Source organism: Meriones unguiculatus, chromosome 18, assembly GCF_030254825.1.
Source record: "Meriones unguiculatus strain TT.TT164.6M chromosome 18, Bangor_MerUng_6.1, whole genome shotgun sequence".
Lineage (NCBI taxonomy): Eukaryota > Metazoa > Chordata > Mammalia > Rodentia > Muridae > Meriones > Meriones unguiculatus.
Window position 1 is genome coordinate 67,252,802 of NC_083365.1, and position 23,486 is coordinate 67,276,287.

The following is a 23,486-nucleotide window of genomic DNA, read 5'->3' on the forward strand; positions in this document are numbered from 1 at the left end:
TGAACCTGAAGCTAGGCTGGCAGCCAGCAAGCCCCTGTGAGCCTCCTGTCTTTACGGTACTGGGGTCACAGATTATTTGCACAGCTATTTACGTGGGTCCTGGGATCCAGCCTCAGGTCCACATGCTTGCATGGCAAATGATCTACCCTCTGAGTCACCTCTCCTGCTCTGAAATGCTGCTTTTCAGTACCTTGGCTGTGCGGCATCTGTCTCCTAGAGCTGGAAGTACCTCAAGGAAAATGCTGACAACCTTTGCCCCAGAGCCAGCCTACTGCTGGACACATGAGGTCCCTACAGCCTCCCTCGGGCAGTGTTCTCCCGAAAGCAGAGTCCAGGAAACTGACCATCCTGTCTAGAAGTCTCTGGAATTTCACGAGCCTCCCTGTGTCTTTTCTCCCCAGAATCAGAGCTAATAAAGAGATCTGTGGGATCCACACCTCTGTCTCCCGCAGGTGGAAATCTAATTAGGTTCGTCTCGGCAATTAATGATTCATAATTAAAGAGGAGCAGAGCCTGCGTGTCATTCTTGGGCTTCATCCATTAAACAACAATGTCCAATCTTGAAACCCCTCTTCAGGCAGGCAGAGATGGCACCTATGTGGGCTAGGAACGCTCCCACTCTGCTAACCTAGTTTTAATTATGCAAGGAGTGCAGAGGTTTGGCTTCATCCCGCTTAGAAGTATAGTAATTAAAACTCAATTAGGGCAGAGCGGGGCGACATCATTGTTCGGGTGTCGCCTGAGTAAAGACGAGACTGCGCGGTGCTGCTCCCAGGGAGGCCAGGGGCTGCCTGGCCCCTTCGCCAGGGGTCATTTGAACAGTCCTGTCTTTCAGTCTGCTTCTGGAAGCGCCCCGTGTTAGTGTCCCTCCTCTCTGTGGGGCTTTTCTGACTGGTTCGTGGGGCAGGAAAGATGGCTCCGTGGAGAAAGCACTTGCCTGGCGAGTGTGGGGACCTGAGCTTGGGTGCCCAGGATCCATATGAAGCGGACGCTGTAGCTTGGCCCCGCCTGTTGAAAAGATGGGAAGATGAGATGGGAGAACCTTCATAAGCTTGCAGACCAGCTGACTGGTAACTACAGTCATGAACAGGATACCGTGTCTCACAGCAGCTGAGAGACAAGGACCAAAGTCCAAGGTTGTACCCTGACCTTCATGACGCCCTGTTTCACCTACTGGCATCTATACACAAACTCTACATTCACATACAGAGAGGAAGGGGGGCATTTAGCACGAGAAAGTGGGGTGGGCTTTTTGGGGTTTTTTTGCACACATGTATCACAGACGATGAAACAAGCCCCGTCTCATCTGTCAGATGTTTTCAATAGCACTAGGGTTTCATGCAGTGTCTCATTTAGCCTGCATTAGCTGTAGTGTCGTCCTTACTCAGAGACAGAGTTTAAAGAGCCTTCAGGTCACACCCGTGTGAAACAATATAGCCAGGATTGAAGCCAAACAGCGATAACCACAAGTAGTTTATCGTCCTGTTTTGAATATTGTTTTCCCTGGGCTGGGGAAGTGGCTCAGTTGGCTGAGTGCTTGCCTGGCGTGCACAGGCCCTAGGCTCCATCCCCAGCACCTCATAAACCGGATCTGCTGTTTGACCTTGGAGACAGTCTCCAGCTGTAGACTAAGAGAGCAGCAAAAATCCGAACAGGCTGCCTGCTTCCGCGTGGCCCGCGAGTAGTCACTTACAGATGGTCCAGGTTTACCATGGCTATAATGTCTATGGCCAGCATCAGCCACTTCCTCTCTGGGCAGGTTGCAAGGCTGTGCCTACCCAACCATCCCACACAGGAGTTCTTAAGCCGATCCTGCTTTCCTACCCCAAGGACATGTGATGGCTTTCCCACTGAGGGGCAGGGTAACTTTGGCTCTCAGCCAAGAGCAGAGTGGGGGAGAATGCCAGGACACCTGTCAACACCCTGTGAATCATGGGAATCAGATAACAAGGTGGCTCCCCAGGGCCAAACTCAAGAGCCTGCTGCTGCTTGTGAATGTGTGGACCCACCCTTAACCCATCTCCACCCCTCAGGGCCCTAATGTCAATCAGGCTGAAAAGGGCATCTCTGCCTAAAAAATTCCAGCAGAGACACACAGCTTAGGGATGCCCACAGAGTTTGAGGAGGCCACTATAGCCCCCTCTGTTGTGTCCAAATGTCCCCGCATTGCACTTTGGAGGGGCTCGAGGCTCAGGAGCTGAGTTAGTGCCTCCGTCCAGTGGCACCCACTTAGCTTGTCAGGGGACAGTGTGTGGAAAGGTCAGATTTGCATGGTGGCCGAGCGCAGCTGTGAAAACTACTACACCCCGTCCCTGCCTGCACCGGGCTTGCTGCTCCCCACGTCTCCAGGAAACTCGAGTTCCCATCTCATATATGACAGATTGGGGCACACAGAAACCCGAAGCCTTGGGGCTGGGGAGGTGGCTCGGTCAGTAAGGGCTTTACTATTTAAGCATGAGTACCCAAGTTTGATCCCCAGAAGCTGAGTGAAAGGCGAGAAATGGCGCATGTCTGCAGTGTTAGTGCCTGAGAGGCAGAGATAGGTGGGTCCTGGCACCACTTCACAAAGCTAAGCCTATTTGGCCAGTTCCAGGCCAATGAAGAGAGACCGTCTCAAAAAACAAGGTGGACAGTATCTGAAGAACACACACTCTCATTCTCTCTCTTACTTTCTCTCTCTGTCTCTCTCTGTCTCTCTCTCTGTCTCTCTCTGTCTCTCTCTCTCTCTCTCTCTCAAATCCTTTCTCCAGGCTACAAACACCGCTTCTGTCAGGGGCTGGATTCCCAGTCCAGACAACCCGCGTCCAAAGCCCAACAACCCCGTTGCCATCTTAGTCTTGAAATGGGGTGAAGCTACTCCAGCATCCTTCTTCCTTTCCTGAATAGCAACAATTCCGGAACAAGGAGTCAGAGGGGGTGATGGGAAGATGGGAAGAAGTGGGTGGAGGCTGTGAAGACAGGCTAGGGAGAGGGCCTTTCCTCATTCCCAGGCCGGGAGGTCCACTCAGTGGATTTTGTGGGAGAGGGCATGAGCATGCCATGGTGCGCTTGTGGAGGTCAGAGGACAAGTTGCCACGTCCAGTCTTATTTCTCCTCTTGAGATGGGTTCTGAGTTGTCTGCTTAATGCAGCATAAGCCCAGCTAGCTGGCGTCTAAGGGTCCCCTGCCTCTGCCTCCAGGCTCACAGTGCAGCTCTGTGATTACACACACACACACACACACACACACACACACACACACACACACACTGCCATCTGGCTATACATGGGTTCTGGACACTCAGACTCAGGTTCTTATGCCTGCATAGAAATGCTTCGCCCACCATCTCCCTAGCCGCCTACTCCATAGTCTGCCTTGCTTCTCAAGGCCCCACCCCTTCTGCACCTCTGCTTCCAGCTTTTCCTGAGGCTCTTGAGTTCACTCACCCCTGCCTCCCGGTACTGAGCCCTCCTGCAACTTGTCCCCGGGTCCAGAGGGCCACACAGATGAGCCTAGCTCTCTGGCAGGCCACAAGGGGCTCAGTCCAGTCCCGGCTGCAGATACGGTATTTGCCCTCTTAGCTTCTAAGACTTCCTAGTGTCCCATTTAGGGGCAAAGTTGCTCCCAGGTGAGAGCCATTGGCTTGGGTGCCAGCTGCTCTTGAAGGGCTGTGTGGATGTTTCAGTAGTACTCTCAATACTGTGTTTTTATGAACCACGTGCATGACTGAGCAGAGAGCACACAACCTCTGTCAGCATGGCCTCACATGTTCTGCTCTAGAGAGGAATATCCCTGTCCCCTGGCTGGGGAGATGGCTCTGTGGGTAAAAGCACTTGCTGCATAATCAGGAGGACCTGAGTTCAAATCCTGGAGCCAACATAAAAATCTGAGTATGGTTTCGAGGGCACATGCATGCAGCCCCAGCATGGGTTAGGGTTCTGTGCAGAGATGCAGGGGTATGCTGGCTGCCAGGCTACCTCTGGTTCAGAAAGAAACTGTCTCAAAGGAATAACGTGGAGAGTGAGAGAGCAGGATGCCTGGCATTCTTCTCTGGCCTCAGCACACTCATGTGCCTGGGGCATGCACTTGCGCACATGTAGTCATATACCACACACATTCACATACACAGAGCTAAGAGATACTATGAATACAACCTGTATACAGAACTAAAATGGCGCTGAAGCAACCCGGGTTCTGATCCTGTTCTGTCAGAACCCGTGTGTAGCCTTGTGCCAGCCAGGTAGTCATTCTGAGCCTCTGGACCTCTACAAAGCTGAGCTATGGGATCAGCTCATTCTTCAGTGCTCTTTTCTCACTAAAGAGTAAATGACTAACACAGTTATCTGTGTTGGCCTTCGAACACAACCAGCCTTTTTGTTAAGCGGAGAAACAGGTAGGCTTGAATGCTGGACTGAAGATTTTACCCCTGTGGAAGAAGAGAAAGCATAGAGGGTTATGGAACACGCATTCAGCCATAGGTTTTAACAGCCCAACAGGCTGGGGCTAAGTGAGGGCGTCACCCTACCCAGGTCTGAGAGGGGGAGCTCTCTCTCTCTCTCTCTCTCTCTCTCTCTCTTTCTCTCTCTCTCTCATCTTACTGTGAAGGCTTAGCTAGCCTAGAATTCACTGAAGTAGCCTGCTGGCCTAGAACTCATCTCTCTGTGTGTGGCACCAGGCCTGGCTTTTGTTCACCTAATGATAACGAGTGTCAATCAATGTGATTTTAACCAAGGGGAACTAGAAATATAGGGACAGCTGCTGGGGGGCCATCTGCTTCTTGCAGCTCTATGCACTTCTAGGTCCTTCGTCTCCACCCCCTTAGCACCCACCCCCATTTCCTGCCTTACTTTTTGATGTATTTCTACAAACATCTCCATCGACAGGCATGAAAAACACAAAGGCAAATTCAAAGGTAAGGTGGAGAGCGAGACTATGAGAGCCCGGGTAAGAGGCTCACTCCACACAGGACTGTAAACACACAAGGTAACAAACTGGTAAGGAGCTGCAGCAGAGGGTATTGGCCTGGATAAGGAGGACGAGGGGAGCACAGGAATGGTGGATACACAGCTGTGCTCTTCTGTAAGAACAACCTCCAACCCACTCCACACTAAGAGCCTTCCATCTAAAAGGAGCCTGATCGCCACTCACTCTTGGGGGTATTATTGTTGTTGTTGGTGGTGTGTGTGGATATATGTGAGTGTGTGAATGCGTATGTGTTCTCAGGTGTGCATGTCTCTGTGTATGTGCACACGCATGTGTGTGCATGATATGTGTATGTTTGCGGATATAGAGAGCAGAGGTCAGGTGATCTCCCTCAGTCGCCTTCCACCCTTCTTTTGGAGGCAGAATCTCTCAGTGAACCTGTGACTAGCTGATTCCCTACAGTAGCTGGCCAGTAGCCTGCGGCCTCTTCCTGTCTCTGCCTCCTCTGTGCCAGGACTACAGCAGAGCGCAGCTTTTGATGGGGGTGTTGAGGATCAAACACCGATCCCCGTGCTCTCACAGCAGGCTGAGCCATCTCCCGGCCATTCATTCTTTAGCTCATGGCCAGCCTTACAGGAACTTCCTGCCACTCAAGGCAACGTGTTTTCTTTGCTGGGAGCCTCTTCCATCCCAGCTGGCTCGGCCCATCCCTGCTTATGCTTCACTTCTCATTCTCTGAGTCACAGCTAAGAACCTACCTGCTGCAGGGCTCTGCCACCATCTAAGCAGCAAATCCAGGCCACATCTGACATGGCCCCTTCCTTATGCTCTAGCTGCACCTCACCCTTCACTTCCTCCAGCCTCATCCAGACTGTTATTGCCCTCATCACCCTGCTGATCTGGAAGACACACGAAGGCAGAAATCCTCGTTTTCTAGTTCTCCGGCATAGACCAGTGCCACTAGTAAACACTCATTGGATGAAAAGTGAACACTGACAATGCATCCACTCTTGGAAACCAGTGAAAACGTTTCACTGCAATGGCTGTGGAAGTGGCTTAGCAGTTGAGAACACTTACTAATGCTGAAGAGACCCAGCCTTGGTTCCAGCACCCACACTGGACAGCTCACAATCACCTGTAAATCTAATTCCAGGGGATCGGAAGCCCTCTTTGTCCTCTTCAGGTATTTGCACCTACATAGTACCCATAAGCACACATACACATAACAAAAAATAAATAATATTTAAAAATTCCATTACAGAACTACAACTTTGGTTACCTAATTGTTGGGCATTTTGAGAGTTGCCACTGGTGTCAGTTTGTTTCCTTATTGCTGTGACAGAATGACTTGGGGAAGGGAGGAGTTGTTTTGGCTCACAGTTTGAGGGGGGACAGTCCATAGCAGCAGGCAGCTCCGAGGCGGCAGGAGTGTGCAGCTGGGACTTCTCACCAGCTCTCATCCTGGCAGACAGGAAGTGAGGCCCAACTGAAGAATTCCCAGGCACACCCTCACCCAGTGACCGATTTCTAATGAGGCTCCACCTCCCAACGACTCTACCACTTTTCAAACAGAATCACCAATTAAGGCCTGAAATCTCAGTGCAAGAGCCTGAAGGAGAGATTTTTTTTTTCATTCAAGTCACACTGCTTTTCTCTAGTTTTATGAATACAGAATTTTGCATATCACTTGGTGTCAGCCCTAATCAGCTCTTTGAGCTAAAATTCCTAGCAATGAAGTTGCTCAGGTCTGGTGTACATATATTTAAACAGGGTCTGATTCACACTGCTGCCTTCTTCTGCTTTCTGCTTTCGGAAGTCTGGCTTCCTAAAGGGTGTTAGACGTAGTTTCTCTCTTGTTGCTGTGACAAAATGTCTGACAAAAGTAGCTTAAGGAAGGAAGGGCTTACAGTTTCAAGGGATACAGTCTGTCGTGGTGAAGACACAGCAGCAGGAGTACGAGGCAACTGTTCTCACTGAAACCACAGCCGGAGCAGGGAGATGAGTGCTGGTGTTCGGCTCACTTTCTCCTTTTTGTTCAGTCAGAACCACGGTCCATGGGATGGTGCTGTCCATAGTCAGGGTGGTTCTTCACTCCATTAATACAGACGAAAAACTTATTCATAGAAATTTCCAGAGGTTTGTTTCCACGGAGATTCTAAATCCCTTTAAGTTAACAACCGAGATTAAACATAATGCCTAGTTTGTAGTGTCTTTTGTGTCCGTTTGCCCTCATCCTTGGCAACGTCAGTTTTGTTTTGTTTTATTTTTACAAAAATAAGCAAAAGGAAGCTGTCTAACTCTCTGCCTTAATTTTGTTTTCTGTTGCTGTGATCATGTTGGACATGGTGGTGCACACCTATAATACCAGCGCTCTGAGATGCAGATTCAGGTGGATCTCTGTGAGTTCAAGGCCAGTCTGGTCTACAAAGTGAGTCCAGGATGGCCAAGGCTATACAGAGATACCCTGTCTCAAAAAACAAAACAAAACAAAACCCCAAAACAACAACAACAAAATACTCCAATAAAAGTGCTTTAAGGGAGAAAGTTTGTTTTAGCCCACAGTTCCAGGTGTCAACCACGCAAGCAAGTCACAGCAGCGGGAGTTTGAGGGATCACAATCATGTCCATAATCGTAAAGCAGTGACTGTATGCATCCTGTGTTCAGCTTGCTTTGTCCACTCTCTTACACTTTGGGACCCTCTGCCTAGGGAGTGGCGATGCCCACAGTGGGCTGTTTCTTCCCACATCAATTAAGACAGTCCTGCCTACATGCCAACCTGATCTAGACAACTCCTCATTGGAACTCTCTTCCAGCACGATTCTAGATCGTGCTGTTGGCAAGTGAAGCCACCTATCACAGTTTCACATGGGGTATTAGCATTAACCTTCTTGCTCAGACTTTTCTTGTTATAGGCCTTATGAGGATTTACGGGGCTGTGGGAGCTCACACCCCTTCCAAAGAACCTTGAAGGGGATGTTGCTACCTGGGGAAGAGGAAGTGCTCCAGTCACTGACGTGTTTACTGAGCTCCCCTCCAACCCCAGCCACCACACTCAGAGGCAGCATGCATCTGTTTTACAGAAAGCCAGCAGAAATTATTATAAATAATAAATTAACATTATAAACATGCAGATATCTACTGTGTAATTACTCTCTGTGGCTATCTGCAGAGTGCTTTCAAAGTCCCATTACATCCCGAAACAATCCACAAACATATATACTATGATCTGTATACAAAGGTTTTTTTGTTTTGTTTTGTTTTTCCAGACAGGTAGCCTTGGCTGTTCTGGACTCACTTTGAAGATCAGGCTGACCTGAAACTCACAGAGATCTGCCTGCCTCTGCCTCCCCGAGTGCTGGGATTACAGGTCTGTGCCACCGCGCCCGCCTTTATACAACTTTTTATTGTTATTTGTGGAAGTGTATTCCCACGTGTATGCACAGGTACCCAAAGAGGCCGGAAGAGGATATTGGATCCTTTGAGGCTGGAGTTACAGGTATTTGTGAATTGTGTTGGGATCTGAACTTGGTCCTCATGATGGAGCAGCAAGTACTTTTTAAAAGCCACTGAACTGTGTTTCCAGCCCCATAACTAAAAAAAAAAAAAAAAAAAAAAAAAAAAAAGAAAAGAAAAAGACATGGTCAGGCTGGCCTCAAGCTCACTGTGTAGGCAAGGATGACCTTGAATTTCTGATCCTTTTACCTCTACTTCCTGAGCAATAGGGTCACAGGTGTTCATTACCTTGGCTGGCTTCGGAACACTGGGGATCAAACCCAGGGCTCCGGGCCCGCTCCTGTGCATTTCCATCCTCACATGCGTTTTTCGCTGTGTGCACTTTGACGTGTGTGTGTGTGCATGTGTAGTGTGTGAACACACCCTTGCACACGCATAGGTTGAGCTGCTCCGTTCCTGTCTATCTCATTCTGTTGAGACAGGCTCTCTTCCTGAGCCTGGACTAGGTCGACAGCCTCAGAAGTTCTGCCATCTCTGGTCTCGGCCTCCCACAGCACCGGGGCTAGAGGTGCAGGAAGCCGTGCCCAGATTCTTAGTGTAAAGCTGGGGATTTGAACTCAGGTCCCCATGCTTTCTCAGCAATCCCCTTTACGGAGTGAGTCTTCTCCCCCGACCACTCTTACTTATAAAATGTTGACAGGTGCATTAAAGTAATATTTGGGGGAGATATCTCCTCCACAAATGTGCTGGAACAGCTGGAATTCTGTGCATGAACTTTCGTAGCCTCAGGACTTTCTTACGATGGTCAAAAACTGTAACTAGACACGCGACCTAGGCACAACTACAGCATCTGATAGTTTGACAACAGAAGGAAATGGGGGGGGGAGGAAATTGTGGCCTTGAGTTAGTCAAGAATTTCTGGAAGAAAATGCAGGAATATGGGACCTTAAAGAAAGGGATAAACTGAACTCAGTAAGGTTACAGCTAAGGGTTAGAGCACTTGCCTAGCATGCACAGGTCTCTGAACTTGACCTCAACACCAAGAATAGAGTATCTTTTTTTAAAGCTTTTTTTCATTGTTTGAGGATTTATACCTGCATATAATGTATCTGGATACAATCCGTTCCCATTTCCTCTCCTTTAACCCTCCCCCTTTCTTCCCAACTTCGTGTGCTATTTTTTTAAACCTATGGTACTACTGATTGCTGACGCAGGAGCACGGTATGGAGCCATCTATCTATGGAGCATGAGTGAATAGCTTCTTAGGAGTCAAATCCCCGAAGAGAGCCAATTCTTCCGCACTCAGCAGCCGTGAGTCACCGATAGGCCTTCTTGTGTGTGTAGGCAGGACTGCTTGAGCCCCTCCCCCACCCACGCTGGGATTTTGTGTAGCCTGATCCTGTGCTGGTCTGGTGCTCTCGGTCACTGCTGCTATGAGTTCGCATGTGCAACTTCTGGTTCATGGGTGGTCATATCCAGCAATACCTTTCCTACTGCAGATACCCACTCCCTCTTACAGTCTTCCCGTTCATTCCTGTGTGATGCTCTCTGCTTATTGGGAGGAAGGCTGTGATAAAGCTGTTCCATTCGGAGCTAACACTATATGGTTTCTTCTCTGTACGTTAATCAGTGGTGGGTCTCTGGTATTGATTGCCAGCTACTGAAAAAAAAAAGGCATCTCTGATGAGAGCTAAGAGGTGGCACTAATCTACGGATAAAAAAATAAAATAAAAATAAATGGAGAAGTTTAATGCTACATCCATTTGGAAGAATAACCACATTGGGTTCTCCCCCTAAGGTGTGTGACCTACCCAGCCACAGGATTTTGGCCCACTCGATAGAACCAGGTATGAGTTCTATCTTGTGGAGCAGCTTTTAAAATATTTGGTTACTCCTGTTACATTTGCTCCACTATTTCCTGGTGGGCTTATCTTGCCAGGCCAGTTTTTATTGTAGCTCACAGGGTTTATAGCCGGGTAAGTTTATCGTGTGTAGGACCTTGGAGTGCTCTGAAAACTAACTGGTAGGAATAAAGCTTTTGGGTCAGTACCAGCCTGATTTCTACGTGTTCTAAGATTCAATTGTCTTCTGTGTCTTTAGCACGAAGGTCTTGCTGTCAGGTTCTGGAGGATAATCCGGAGTAATGGCAACAGACTGGCAACGTTGGGGGCAATGTGAGGGGGAAGATGGTGGGTACCACAGACCGACACCTGGGGAAGGGATAATCCAGAGGGCTTTTTATTTGGTAGCCTACGAGAAAAACAAATGAACCCGGCATTGGGGGTGCACACCTTTTATCTCAGCGCTCTGGAGGCAGAGGCAGGCAGATCTCTGTGAATTTGAGGACGACCTGGTCTATATAGCGAGCTCCTGTCTCAACAAAACAAAACAAATAGCAATAAATATTGGCATACATGTGGGGATAGGAGAACCTTACTCGCCATTGGTGGGAACACAAACTGCTGTAGCTACTATGAAAACCAATAGGGAAGTTATGGAGGTTTCTCAAAACAACTAGAGACAGACCTACTGTATGGTCTATCTATTCCACTCCAGAGAGTATTTCCCAAGTATTGTATAGTGTGCCACAGAGATGCTTGCTCATCCATGTTCTTTGCTGTTTTAGCCATACTATCCAGGAAATGGAAATAAATAGCCATCAGTGGATGAATGGGTGAGAATGTGTTACATATACACAAAGGAATACTATTCTTCTGTAAAGAAAAATGTAATTATTAAGTCCACAGTAAATGGATGGATCTGGAAACAATCATTCTGAATGAGAAAGACAGATGCTGAGGTGTGCGTCCTCTCTCATGGGTGGGTGCTATCTTTAGATTCTTAGATGTGCGTGTTTGAGCTGGAGTGCCCACAGAGGGCAGGGAATTGGTAAGGGAAAATGTGGGCATGGGGTCAAAGAAATTAAAATAGAACACAGGTGGTCTACAGGGGGGAAGGGGAATGAAAGAATAAGGAGGTTAAATGGGAAATCTGAGAACAGGGTAGAGGAGCGAGTATGGGAGTAATGACTAACACTGGAGACCTTTGAAAATGCCATGTGAATATACAAATAGTTTCTCTAAAAATGGTTTTCTTCTGAAGGCATTATTAAGAAAGTGAAACGACAGGGCTGAGGATGTTTAGCTGGCAGCATGCTTGAATAGTGTGTGAGCTAGTTTGATGTCACAGGGAGGAAGGCTTTAGGGAAGAAGGAAATGTCCTTCTTCAGCTGAGAAAATGTCCTTAACAGATGGGCTTAAGGGCAACCTGTGATCCATTTTCTTGATTGATGTTTGGTGTGGGAGGAGCCAGCTCACTGTGGGTGGGGCCACCCCTGGACTGGTAGCCCAGGTTGCTCTAAGAAAGCAGGATGAGCAAGCCATAAGGAGCAAGCCAGTAAGCAGCACTCTTTCATAACCTTTACATCATTTCCTGCCGCTAGGTTCATGATGTGAGTTCCTGTCCCCCTTCCCTGGATGATGGACTATAAGCTATAAGATGAAATAATTCCTTTTCTTTCAGAGTTGCTTTTGGTCATGGTGTTTTATCACAGCAACAGGAATGTTAACCAAAATCCTAGCATGTACAAAGCCCTGGGTTCTTCCCCCTGCTCTGTATAAACAAAGTGTTGGTGCATACTTGTAATCTCAGTACTCAGGGGAAAGAAGCGGTGGGGATTAGACAACCACCACCATTCTCTAACACATAGTAGGTCCCAGGCCTAACACATGAGACCCTGCCTCAAAAAACACAGAAAGAGGGAGGGAGGGAAGGAGGGAGGGAGGGAGGGAGGGGAGGGAGGCAGGGAGGGAGGGAGGGAGGGAGGCAGGGAGGGAGGGAGGGAGGGAGGGAGGGAGGGAGGGAGGGAAGGGAGGGAGGGAGGGAGGAGCTACTGGTAGGCTTCAACATGAAGGAAATAGGGTACAAGATGCTAGCGTGTACATCGCGCCATTTACTAGGACTAGAAGAGGCAAAACTGTAGAGAAAGGAACTGAATTACTGGTGGTCAGGGGCTGCTGGCTGGAGATGCTTATTGCCAGGGATCAGAAAGGAACACTGGTGTCATGAATAATAATATCTTGGCAGTAGCAATGGCAAAGCACTAACTATATTTATCACAACTTATCATGCACTGTTAAAGCTGATGGGTTTAGCCAAGTGCCTGTTATAGTCAACTAAGCTATGTATAGAAGAAGAGAATGAGGAAGAGGAGAAAGGAGAGAGGGAGGAAGGAAAGAAGGAAAACTCACAGAGAGGCACATGTGCACCATATGAAAGCTCCCTGACACTCACAGCAGCCTTATTGGTTACGATCTCAATCAGCGACCACCCTAAATGCTATACAGTGTTGCATTTTTCAGCACCATTAGAATGGAGGAGAGCCCACCTTGGTGGTGGGCACCATCCCAGTGGCTCTTATACCTATAGTGCAGTGTCACTCAGCACACAGGCATATCGTTATGAAGTTCCCCAAGCCTCAGACACAGGCAAAGCTAGTTTGGGTAATGGAAATCTAAATTGTTCCAGCTGTGGTGAGGGCTGATCAACAGAGATTGTGGGGGGGGGGGCTCCTGGGTTTGCAATGCTGAATGTCCAGGTCTATGTGGAGGTAGCCAGGTATATTCTTGGGAAGCTGGACACAGCATAAAGCATGCTTTAATAGATGTTAGGCCTCGATAAAATGATTTCCTTAAAGATGTGTATTCAAGAAGTCCTCAGAGATGGCTCAGTGAGCAAAGTGCTTGCCATGTAAGCGCGAGGACCTGAGCTCTCTCAGCAGAGCTGTTAGAAAAGCTGAAATGATGATGCCCTTGTAATCCCAAAGCTGGGGAGGCAGGTCTTTCCAGTGGGCAGATCTCTGGACCTGCTGACTGTATTAACTGTTTAGTGAACTCCAAGCTAGTGAGAGGCCCAGTCTCAAGAGCAAGGTGGACAGTGCCTGAGGAGAAATACCCAAGGTTAGCATCTAGACTCCACATTCATACACATACATGTGTGCATACCTTCACAGCACATGTACACGCGAGCCCCATATATGTGTATGTATACATATATGGCAGGAGTAATGCACACAGAGTGCCATGAATTCAGACTTAGAAGACGGAGCTTGGCACAGGTTTTTATCTGCTCCTTTGACAAGGAGGAAATGGTTGAGCTGGGCCTCCACATGAGTGAAGACTTGTTTGACAGTTGTTGCCAGAGTTGGGAAATGACAATCTGTGCAGTCAAGGTGCTTCATGTTGAATGTGCTAATTATAACCCTTTCTTTATCTGCTCCAGGCATCAGATTTCCCAAGCCCTGCCTCCAGGGCCCTGGTACCTCCCAGACACCTAATTGGCACCTGCCAGCCAGAGGAGCCGAGGCCTGGGCTGCTGAGCGGGGCTGTTTGTTTCTCTGAGGCTCCGAGGTCAGAGGTCTTCCTGCTGCATCCTCAAGGACCTGCAAGCTTACTGTAGACCTGAGTTCCTTCCACACTGTACGGCTGTTTACTGAAAGTAAACCTTAGCCAGAACTGGTATCCTCGCAGCACTCCAAGGGCTGGGGCAGGATCCCTCCTTCGTGGCAAACCTGTGCTATGTGAGACCTTGTCTCAACTAGGATGGAAGACGAAAGGGAGGGAGGAAGTTCATCTTGACTGATAACCCGACAAGATCAAGAAGCACTTAGGAGGCAAACCTCCAGGCACGGCTCTGAGGGAGGTTCACTATGAGGGAGTTTCTCCATGTGGTTCACCGAGGTGGGAAGGTCCACTCTAAGTGTGGGCAGCAGCATCCCATGAGCCTAATAGAAAGGAAGGTGAGCTGAGCGCCAGTGTCCATCATTCTTGACTGTGGATGCTATGTCCAGCTGCCTCACTCTCCTGTTGCCATGTTTTCCCCGCCTCAGTGAGATGCATCCTGCAACGGTGAGACAAAACAAACCTTCCTTCACCCGTCTTAGGTCCCTTTGTAACAGCAACAAGAAATGTAGCATGAAAAGAGAAAGATGGGGAAGCGGGAGGGGGGGGGGCTAAGGAAAGGAGAAGAATATGCTCAGGACCAGAAAAGTGAACTCAGGAGTTTAACACCTCATTGTGAAGATTTGGGGTGCTGCTCATGCACACTGCTTACTATTTAGTGAAAAGGATTGTTGCGTTCATTTACTTAATGTGTGTGTGTGGATGAGCATGTGTGTTTCCCAGAGATTGAGTGCAGGACATCAGGCTTGCCTTTACCTTCTGATCCATCTTGCTGACTTTGATCCCTCCAGCCGCCATGTTTAGGAGAAATATCAAAGGAAATAGCCCCTCTGTGGTAATTATATATGCTCTTGGTTATGTTCCTCTAGAAAAAACCTTAGCTGGGGGCTGGGGCTATAGCTCACTGGGTAGAGGGCTTGCCTACCATGCATAACGTCCTGGGTTCCATCCCCAGGACTGGTACACGCCTGCAATTCTAGCACTCAGGAGGGGGAGGCAAAAGGTTCAAGGTCATCTCAGTTGCTACTTAGAAAGTCCCAGCCCAGCCAGGCTGCATGGAGAGATGCTGTCTCAGAAGAGATGAAGGAAGGAAAAGAGACTGATTAACTCATCTTCTTTCAGAGAGGCAGTGCTCAGGCTAGTCCTGTTAAAAATCATAAGCAAGTCCTCTCCTCTCTCTGGAGGTGACAATAACGTCATCTTAATGGCTGTCATGGGTCTCCTCCCTCAGAGCAGATACTTGAGGCCCTGATGGCAGAGCACACATCTGCAAGGGACTCAATGAGACAACAATTATTGCAGCTTGGAGCATGAGCTTCTGGACAAAAATGTACTAATCTGGGGCTGGAGATTACTCAGTGGTTTAGAACGCCTTGTGCCCTTGCAGAAGACCAGAGTTCGGTTCTCAGCACCTACATGAGGCTGCTCACACTTGCCTGTAACTCCAGCTCTCAGTGATCTGATAATGCCCCCTTCTGGCTTCCAGGGGCACTGCACTCATGTGTACACACCCCCCCACAGATACACACATAGCCATAAATTTTAAGATGCACCAACTGTCTAAGTGATACAGGAAAAGTCACTTAATTTCCTTAGATGTCAGTTCTTTCACTTTAAAAACCATAGGAACCAGAGGCTCATAGGTAGGAAGACTGAGGACTTTGAATGTATGGCTTGTCACCAGAAAATGTATGGATTCACTGAAATTCCAATGCATTCCTAATAGACGCTCACAAAACTTGACAAATATTGAACAGGCTGACATGGTTGCGCTGTTTGTTTATTAAAGGTTTATTTTATTTTTAATTATGTATGCACATGAGTGCAGTGCTTATAGAGGCCAGAAGAGGACAGTGGCTCCTGCAAAAGCAATATGTGTTCTTTTTTTCTTTCTTTCTTTCTTTCTTTCTTTCTTTCTTTCTTTCTTTCTTTCTTTCTTTCTTTCTTTCTCTTCCTTCCTTCCTTCCTTCCTTCCTTCCTTCCTTCCTTCCTTCCTTCCTTCCTTCCTTTCTTTTGGTTTTGTTTTTCAAGACAGAGTTTCTCTTTGAAGTGCTGGCTGTCCTGGACTCCATTTGTAGACCAGGCTGGCCTTGAACTCACAGAGGTCTGCCTGCCTCTGTCTCTCTGAGTGCTGGGATTACAGGTGTGCTCCACCACTCCCAGTGTGCCCTCTCCCTCCCTCTCTTTCTCTCTCTCTCTCTCTCTCTCTCTCTCTCTCTCTCTCACACACACACACACACACACACACATCTAAATATAGTTTATATTCCTTTACTCCTCCTAGTTTCTCCCCACTTCCTCTCCCATCCAGGTCTACCTTGTTTCTGTCTCTCCTTAGAAAAGAACAGGCTTCTAGGAGATAAAGACAAAGCCTAACAAAATAAAAGATAAGATAAAATGAAAACCATCGTATTGAAGTTGGACATGACAAGCCAACAGAAAGATGCAAAAGCCCCAAGAGAAGGCACGAGGTTCAGAGACACACCTGTGTACACATTCAGAAGTCCCATAAAAAGGAGTAATCTGAAAGCTGTAGTGCTGCACTTGGGGCAGCCTGTATAGGCTCCGTGCTTTCCGCTTCAGTCTCCTGAGTTCATATGAGCGTCGCTCAGCGAGGCATGTTCTACTGGTGTCCCCGTCTCCCTGAATCTCCACTCCTTCTGCCTCCTCTTCTGCAGGGTTTCCTGCACTCTAAGGGGAGGGATTTGATGGAGACATCCCATTTAGAGCTGTGTGTTCCAAGGTCTCTCTCCCTTCATAATGTCTGGGTGTGGGTCTCTATTTGTTCCCATCTGCCTGACTAAGGAAGGCATTGGTCTATGAGGACAGCAGAATATAATTAGGAGTCATTTTACTGTTCTCTTTTATTATTATTACTATTATTGTTGTTGTTGTTGTTTAGCACAGTAGTGTTTGGTTTGACCCTAGGTGTCTGGACTATCTAGACTCTGGTTCTTGTCACAAAATGTGCTCTGAGGCTGAGGGCCTCTCTAGTCATGCACTGGCATCATTATGTTCTTAGACTTACTCATTTGTAGCTGGACATATAGTTGACATATTTAGTGTATCAAATAAGCATTTTAGATTGGCACAGTATGCATAATTTGTGGCACTGTTGTGCAGAATAAACTCTAAAATACATACAAAGTCTGAGCATGGTGGCACACACCTTTAATCCCAGCAATCGGGAGGCAGAGGGAGGTGCATCTCTATGTGTTCAAGGCCAACCTGGTCTATGTAGTGAGTTCCAGGACAGCCAGGACCATGCAGAGAGAGCCTGCCTCAATAAATAAACAAACACATACAAAGAACTGGCCTCAAGAAATAATGATAATTATGTTTGTGAATTATGTCACATATTTGGAAATCTATAAGTTTGGAATTATATGCAAGAACACATGTGTACACATACAGACACACATACTGCTTCTGTGTGTCAGGTTCCACCATGTAAACATGCTGGAGATTAAATAAGGTGAAGGAGAAAAGGGGGTGGGTGAATGCCGGAAAGCCATTCTTCTGGTGGTGGTGGTGGTGGGGGGGTGGAAATCCTAAGAGTCTCAGCTGTAGCGTAGTGATAACTGCAAGAAACCTGTTTTCTAACTCATGGCTGATGGTTTGTGTAGTATCACAAAGTGGACACACGATGGCGCCAGAAACCATTATTTGGAAGTGGATCCACTAGGGTTCCCAGCTCTAGTTCTCACCTACCAGAAAGAAACTATTACTAAATTCTAAGCTGCCGCCATGCACATGTCTATCAAGAGAAGGAAACCAGTGAGGAGATCCCCAAAGAGCCACAGACGCATCGGGGTTGGGGATAAGAACTATGGCTCATGTAGAAACGGGGCTCATCTAACGGGCGTGAAGTTTTTGGATCTGTTACCATCAGGGTATAAAAATAACTGTGGCAGCGCATGTCTATGGGTCTAACGCTTTGGAGGGAGAAGGATCAGAAGTTCAAAGTCATCCTCTGCTATGTAATGAATTTGAGGCCAGCACGGGCTACGTGAGACCCCGCCTCCAAAAAGAGAAGGCTCCACTGTTCCCGTGTGTTGTGAAAGCTCTGGCAATCACATATTGCAGGAAAATGAGAAGAAACAAGGAGTTAGTTTGTATAATGCATTGTATTTAACTCTGAATGTTTAATATGATTCTGTTAGTGTGTGATCAAAAAAAAAAAAAAAACCACTGAAATATTCTACGTGTGTGTGTGTGTGTGTATATATATATACACCAGAAGACAATCTCAACTATTTTTCTTCATCACCATTCGCTGTTCTTCTTCAGAGTCTCTCACTGGCCTGGAACTTGCCAAGCGGGCCAGGCTGGCTAGACATTGAGTCTCAGATATCCTCCTGTCTCTGCCTCCCCTGTGCTGGGATTATAAGCACACACCACCATGTTTGGCATTTTCACGTGGGTTCTGGGGACCGAACTCAGGTCCTTGTGCTTGCAGGGAAACTACTTTACCAAACTTCTCTCTCCCTGGTTCCCAGCTTGTTGATTTCTATGGACCCAGTTTGCTCTAAAGGTCCCTAGGCCACCCCAGGAAGCTGTGATGACATGCTTTTACCTGAAGGAATGCTTTTGGCTTCCAGGCCCCACCCTAATGCCAAGGAGCATTTCCAGTGTGGAAATACCTAAATTCTGGAGGAAATCATTTACTTTTCCATGGCTGGTGCTATACTAAGAGCAGGCGTGGTGTGTGGGGTGGGGTGGGGCAGGTAGCACGTTCAAGTAGAAACGGCCAGAGCAGCTTGCTCAGAGAAAAGTATTTTTCCTTTTCCCCCTTTTATTGAAAATAAATGTTTTTCCTCACATAATGTTCTTATTATAGCTTCCCCTCGCTCTACTCCTCTCAGCTGTGGGAGTTTCACTATGCTTCAGGCCTGAGGGTGAGGCTTTGTCAGTGGGAAGCTGACAGAGAGGCCCTCAGAGTCTAGACTCCTCAGAAACAAGAAATGAGATGTGGTAAGGCTGGGCACATCTCTCAGTGGGCAGAGCACCTGCCTCCCATGCTGGCTGAAAGGGGCTCCATCCTAGCACCCCATAAACCATGTGTGGTGGTAGGCCGGTCACCCCAGGGTTTGGGAACCGAAGACAGGAGAATCTCAAGTCCAAGGCCACCCTCAGCTACAGAGTGACTCGACTTTCTGGTACCTCTCACTGTCCTGAGAGAAGATATTAGTGGAATTCAAAGCTTCCCCCATGCACAAGTCTATCAAGAGAAGGAAACTTGCTGGATTCCCACCTCCCTCCCAACCCTCAATAGCCACAGGAGCATTGGCTTGACCTAGGGGCTGAGGAAAAGGGGGCTTGTCTAGCAGGGATGAAGTTCCGGGATCTGTCACCATCAGAAGAACAGCCTGGGTTCCAAGAGGCTCTGTGTCAAAAATCCAAAAATATTACTTTGAAAGAGAAGTTAGTTCAAGTGAAAGGGAAGTGGTGGCTGGTTTAAACCGGAAAACTGCATTGAAAGCTGAATACATGCTTCTGGAATGAAAACTATATACTCTTTTGGAAGGGGGGGCGGGTGCCCTCACAGGGCAGGAAAAGCTGAATCATCTAACAAACTGGAGAAGGGAGCAGAGTACTGAAGAGACTTGAATTTGCAATTGTTCTCCAAGTCAAAAAGTATAGTTGGGCGGGCTCAAGGGCGAGGAGGGCCATGAAAGTACAGTGGTAACTCTGTGAGCCCTCAGAAGCCCAGAGATTTCTGGGTGGAAATTCCCCCAGAGCCTCCGTGGTGACTCATGGCAATTAGCTGGCCTCCAAGCTCCACTGGTTTTGGCAGGCATCAGAGCCCCAAATTATGGGTCCAGCGGTGACAAAGAAGCTCTAGAGAGAGGAGAGGGAGAGATGGGTGGCTGAGGGAAATCACTAAGTCTCAAGCTCCAAGTCTCAAGGCCTGATGTGTCATCAAACAAGAGAAATGTAAGGGGGATGTCAGAGGGCTTTTCAAACTAAAACGTCCAGAGAAGGGGCTAGAGAGATAGCTCAGAGGCTGCTCTGCCAGAGGACCTGGGTTCAATTCCCAGCAACCACATGGCCACTCCCAGTAATCTGAAACTCCATTTGTAGGGGGATCCAATGCTCTCCTCTGGCCTCTGGGCATGCATGTGATACACAGACATAAAGACAGGCAAAACACAAGTACAAAAAAATAGAATTAAAAAGAAAAGAAGAATTCACAGAAGCTAGGTGTGGTGGTAGCACATGACTTAAATCCCAGCACTCGGGAGGCAGAGACAGGAGGAGCACAGGATCGAGGCTGTGCTCAGCCATATAGCCAGCTTCAGACAGCTGGGGCTGTCCAGTAAGGAAGAAAGAAAGATGAGAGTAAAGAATGAATGGATCTGTGGACCATCTATTAATGGTTAAATGTTAAAGGGTTAAAGGATTTAGCTCAGTTAGAGGTGGGCATGCCTAGCATGCATCAAGGAAGCTCAGGGGTCTATTCTCAGCAGAACATAACTCACATGTGGTGGCACATGCCTGCAATGGAGGAGGATGAAAGATTCAAGGCTATCCTTGGCTACACCGAGATTTTGAAGCCAGTCTGGGCTTCAGGAGACAGTGACTCAAAAACCAAACCAAACAAGACAACGCAAAACAAAACAAACAAATAAACAGAAAATGATGGTTCACACCTTTAGTCCCAGAACTTAGGAAGCTGAGGCAGTACCATCTAGATGAGTCTGAAGACAGCCTGGCCAACATACCAAGTTCCAGGCCAGTCAGGATTATATAAATAAAAATAATGAAGAGAGAAAGGAAGGAAGAAAGGAAAAGCAAAAAGAAAGAGGAGGAAGGAAGTAGAAGGGAGGAAAGGGTGATGAAGAGAAGAAAGAGAAGGAATGAAGGAAGCTGAAAAGGTGGTTTACAAAAAGGAGGTATCTCAATTTCTCACCCACACAGTGAGAAGAGAACCGGGGAGTTTACCGGAGTCTGATCTGGTGTGAATGTGACTGAAGCCATCAAAATGCACCATGAAGGAAGCAAGTTGGGGATTAATCATAGCTGTGTCCTGAGTGTCCCGGGTTGCCCTGTCCTACGTGTCATCCAGCAGTCTCCAAGACCAAGTCGTCCATTCACCCAGCCCTGCTCACAGGCCTCTAGAAACTGAGGTTGCACTGGCAGTCTTCCTTCACTCAGGATTGATGCTGCAGAGCTTGAAGCTCAAAGTCAGGGTAGGGAGGAGGCCCCACTGTCTGCCAGAATCCTTCAGTCGAATCATTGCATCCCAATGGGTAGGTGGACTCAGAATAAGAGGCAGCAAGCAAAAGGCTTAAGGTTCAAGCAAGCCTATAGCCTACAACTACAGCTACAGCCTACAGCCTACAGCTACAGCCTACAACTACAGTCTACAGCTACAGCCTACAGCCTACAGCCTACAGCCACAGCCTACAGCCTACAGCCTATAGCTACAGCTACAGCCTACAGCCTATAGCTACAGCTACAGCCTATAGCTACAGCCTATAACTACAGTCTACAGCTATAGCCTATGCCTACAGCCTATAGCCACAGCCTACAGCCTACAGCTACTGCCTACAACCTACAGCTACAGCCTACAGCTACAATCTACAGCTACAGCTACAGCCTACAGCCTACAGCTACTGCCTATAGCTACAGCCTACAGTCTAGAGCTATAGCCTACATCCACAGCCTACAGCCTACAGCCTATAGCTACAGCCTACAACCTATAGCTACAGCCTACAGCTACAGCTACAGCCTACAGTTACAGCCTATGCCTTTTGGCTTGCCAGTAACTTGAGTTGGCCTTCTTAGAGAAAAGATCAAAAAGTGGGATTTTCCGCCAGCCTAAATATGCACAAGAACCAGGAACCCCAAACAACAGGCCAGACAGAGATGCAACATGGTGGGTAAAGGTAGTAGTATCTGAATCCCGAACCTTTGGAGCTGGGGAATCAATCAGGGCTCAAGTGGTCCTTACTCCCTAGCTGATGTTTTCCCTAAGTGTGCTAGACAATTCTGCTATTCAATCCACAACTCCGTGGTGTGTGCGCGCGCGTGCGCGCGCCTGGCTGTCTGCCTATTCTGACTATCTGTCTTTATAGGCACGCACGTATGAATGCAGGTGCCTGCAAAACCTAGAAAAGGGTGTCAGATGCCCCGGAACTACATTACAGGCAGTGGTGGGCCTCTTTACCTGAGTGCTGGGAACTGAACTCGGTGCTCTGCAGGAGCAGCAAGCCCCAGTCAGTTCAGTTCTATAAGGAACTGGCTCCAGGGTCAGAGGCTGCAGGTCCTTGGTGAAGGAAGCCAGGTCCACAGTGCTGCCTTCTAGGCAGTGTGTGTGTGTGTGTGGGGGGGGGGGTGTCTGCTGAGCTCATCCTCAGAAGTGTGGTTTGCCAGGCTCCTCCTAAGACATATTTGGGCTCAGCACGGGGCTATCTGTGAATGTGCTTCTTAGAACATAATTACCACCATCAAGATTATTGTTCGAATTAGGCATTTACATGACACTTAATATTTCCAAAGCATTGTGCTCCCGTTTAATTAGTTTTTTCCTTGCGACATTCTTGCCGTGCCCACACTTGATAGCTTGGGAGACTGACAGACTGAGAGATAAAGAGTAAAGCCTGATGGAAAGGGGCACACCCTGTACCATCTCTCGCCTTCTGGTCTCTCTGTCATACCCCCCTCTGTCTGCAAATCTCTCACCCCAACCTCCGGCTTCCTGGGGTGGCGAGTCAAAGCAGTTCCAGGAGGGCAGGGGCCACAGGCTCTCTTCCCAGGTATATTTTTGGCACAAGGTCCAAATACCCTTCAGAAAAAGTTCAAGTTCACACTGCAGACACCGTCAATCTCTTTCCAAACCTTTCTATTAAAGCTTCCTATAAAATTCCAGGGCTGTGATTCCCAAACCAAGGAGTCTCCCAGAGGACGCTTTTAGCGTCTCTCAAGCCTAATGGGGCTGTTAAATGACGGAGCAGGGCAGGTCAGCCAGCTCTGGGCTCCTGAGACAGACTTCTCTGCCTTCAAACCAAGCAGGATGCACAGAAGCTGAGAGTCCTTTTCCTCCTCCCTCGGTTCTAAGTCTTTTTTTTTTCTTTCTGCATCTCTGGTTGAAAGAGAAATTTTATGGAGAGATGGATGCTAATTTGTGGGGCCCACCACCCTGACAACAGCAGCCCTCTCCTGTCCGCTGTCTAAGGAGCTAGCTCCTGCCTCTTCTCCACCAAGAAAGTCCTTAAGCTTGTCTGTGAAGCAGAATCAAAAGAACATCCGTCCACACTGGTTCTGGGTTATAAGGTTCTGGGAACAGGTGGGGTGCCATGAATTGATGGGTAACCTGGGCTTTCTGCTAAAGCTGCTCCTTGGTCTCCCCCTTGCTTGCAGCCTGAAGGTCCTTTCTTCCCTACCCCATGCTCACCCATAACTGAGAAGTCTCCAGGCATCCGGTGGTTCCCTGTGAGATGCTGATGGACAGGCAGACAGCTGCAGGGGTAAGACTGCCCAGCATGGTCTGTGAACAATAGGTTCCCTGGTTGCCCAGAAACCGATTTGGAAAAATCAGCATCCTGGCTATCGTCCTGCAGTAGGGAAACCAACCCTGAGTTGGGGGTCTCTTCAGAGGGGGTATTTATGGCCAGCCAGATACCTCCAACCCTAAGGCCCATGCTCAGTCCTCTGATCAGACCTCT